Source organism: Gregarina niphandrodes (assembly GCF_000223845.1).
Source record: "Gregarina niphandrodes unplaced genomic scaffold scaffold00006, whole genome shotgun sequence".
NCBI lineage: Eukaryota > Apicomplexa > Conoidasida > Eugregarinorida > Gregarinidae > Gregarina > Gregarina niphandrodes.
In genome coordinates, this window is record NW_011645777.1 from 171,186 (window position 1) to 173,745 (window position 2,560).

Here is a 2,560-nt window from a genome sequence, read left to right on the forward strand (position 1 = left end):
CAGTCAAAAGATATAGTTAAAGATGTTGTTAGTATGGGGAAAGGTAGATACAAAAAACAACACCCCTTTCATAAAGTATGAGGACTAAAGTTTGGCCCACAGAATGCCCACCAAGACGGAACAAGTTGATGGTACTTAAAGGACCTACATCAAATGAACCATTTCGAGTATGCCGGAATGGGATATCTCGAATTACATCTCTTCCGGACTTGACCAAACTATCACTGGTTCGTAATACTGACGATCAATCTGATAATGATGAAACTGATGAAGACATCCTAGCTGCTCACGGTAATCTTTCCGCTCACGGTAATCTTTCCGCTCACGGTAATCTTTCCGTTCTAAATCCTTCGGTACTCCCTCCTGTCAACAGAGAAAGCGGTCGGGTGGTCTGTCGAGCTCGTAAGTTAGAAGCTGATCCACAATTGCTCAAACCTGGCCAAATTCAGGGTCTTGACAACCATCCAAGTCGAGCAGGTCACGATCATCCAAGCCGAGCAGGTCACGATCATCCGGGACGAGGTAACCACCTACGGCCCGAACAACCAGTATTGAGGACATCCGACGGCATTATTCTCCAAATCGGGTGTCTTCGGGGTGGCGTCCGTAGCAGTCCTCTTGAAAGCTGCAGCGCTAGACCCCATCCCCTTGGACCGGAGCCTCCTGGACTCGACCCGCAAGGACCCGACCCGCAAGAACCCGACCCGCAAGGACCCGACCCGAAAGGACCGGACCCGCTAGGACCCGACCCGAAAGGACCGGACCCGCTAGGACCGGACCCGCTAGGACCGGACCCGCTTAAACGAGAATTTGGTCGCGGCAGTTTGGACTACAAGACCCACCAGCTGTCTGAAGAACAATGGGGCAATCGGCGCCTTAGCCCTTGGACCTATCGGCTGTCTGGCCCCGGTCCGAGACCCGGTTCCGGGTCATCTTCACACACTAAAAGTCGGTCGCTAATTCGCCACTACAGTCCTACCGAATTACCTCCAGCTACTTCCCCCGAATTTCCTACCTCCTCTACCACTCCTTATCCAGTCACGACCCACACTGGCGCTTTGGTCCGAGGCGGTGTTGCTTTTGGCCCTAGTGGTGTAGACCCGGGAATTCGGACCAGTTCGTCCTTCCTCAAGGACATTCCGTTAGAGCCTCTGCCTTCTCTCCGACATTCGACACAAAGCCCCAGTGCACAATCCTCGGTTACTTCCAGCCCGCTGGCTAAGTACGCACCCGTGTGCTACAGTCGACCGCCGCCAGTAGTTCTCTCCCGACCGGCGGAAGCGGAAGGGAGAGGGAGGCGCGGACGGTGCTTATGAACGGGATCTAAATTGAGCCACTTGGCTGTTGCGTAGTCGTCGTCTCACTCTCTTTAAGTGACGATGTATGTATGGTTGGTGACGATGTATGGCTAAAGACATTTTTGGAACAGTTTTGTGTCTGCAGCAATACAGGCTGCAGCAATACTGTCTGCAGTGGGGAATACACCACCGCCGGTAACAATACACCGTGGGGAATACACCACCGCCGGTAACGGTACACCGTGGGTCGGAATATAGCACCAGGTATCTGAACCGTGGGTCGATCGTGGTCCGCTGGGGCCACATTTTCTGCAGAAGCCACGCGCGTGTTTGTCGGACATGTGCGTGATTGTCGGACACGCGCGTGATGGTCGGACACTCACTCTTCTGCACGCAGTGTTCTGCACGCACTGTTCTGCGCGCGTTTGATGGAATTATTATATAGGGGTCGCTTAAGGGCAGTGAAAGTCCCATAAATGGGAGTCGCTTAAGAGAAGGGGTCAGTCATCTCCCTCCGAAGACCATCTTGGGGCCAGAGATTATTCTCTTCAGAGATTATTCTCTTCAGGAATTGCTAGGATGATTCGTTGAGACCCTCAGCGTCGTCTGAACAATAGAAGCACTTGGGGGATGAAGAGGTGTCTTGGGCGATAGACATCTAATGAGTAGCGACAGTCGAATAGGGCAGAGCGACAGGAGAGATTAGACACGGAGGGGGGGGGGGGGTGGGAAGAGTATCGTGATGGGGGTTTACTTACATGGCCGCAGCGCGTGCAAACATATTCTGCGGTTGGTGTTTCTTCTTCCTGGCGTCGACGATTATTCCGAGTGAGGAACGGTGACCGAGATTTAAGAAGGGGTAGTACTATGACTGGTTTATCCAGACAGTCCTTTTTCTGCTTCTTCACAATCGGGCAGGACTTCTCACGTTCTCGCTTCCGCCCCACCGAGCAGTGCATTTTCAAACCCGATATTTTTGGGGTCGTTGTTGAGACCATTTCACTTCAGGGTGCTTTTACCTCTGCGTGGTGCGTTTATTATCATCAGCAGAGAGTGTTACATCGGCGCCTGCTTCCGCTCTTTTGTATTTTTTTATGGGAGCTGACAAGTAAGTACGGGCAAAAAGTAAGTACGGGCAAACGCGTGTTTCCCAGACACGTGTTTGTATGTAGCTATAATGTATGTAGCTATAGAGTATGTAGCGACAATTTTAGAGCATCACTACGACGATCTGAAATGAGTAGCATAAGGAGTGGATCATC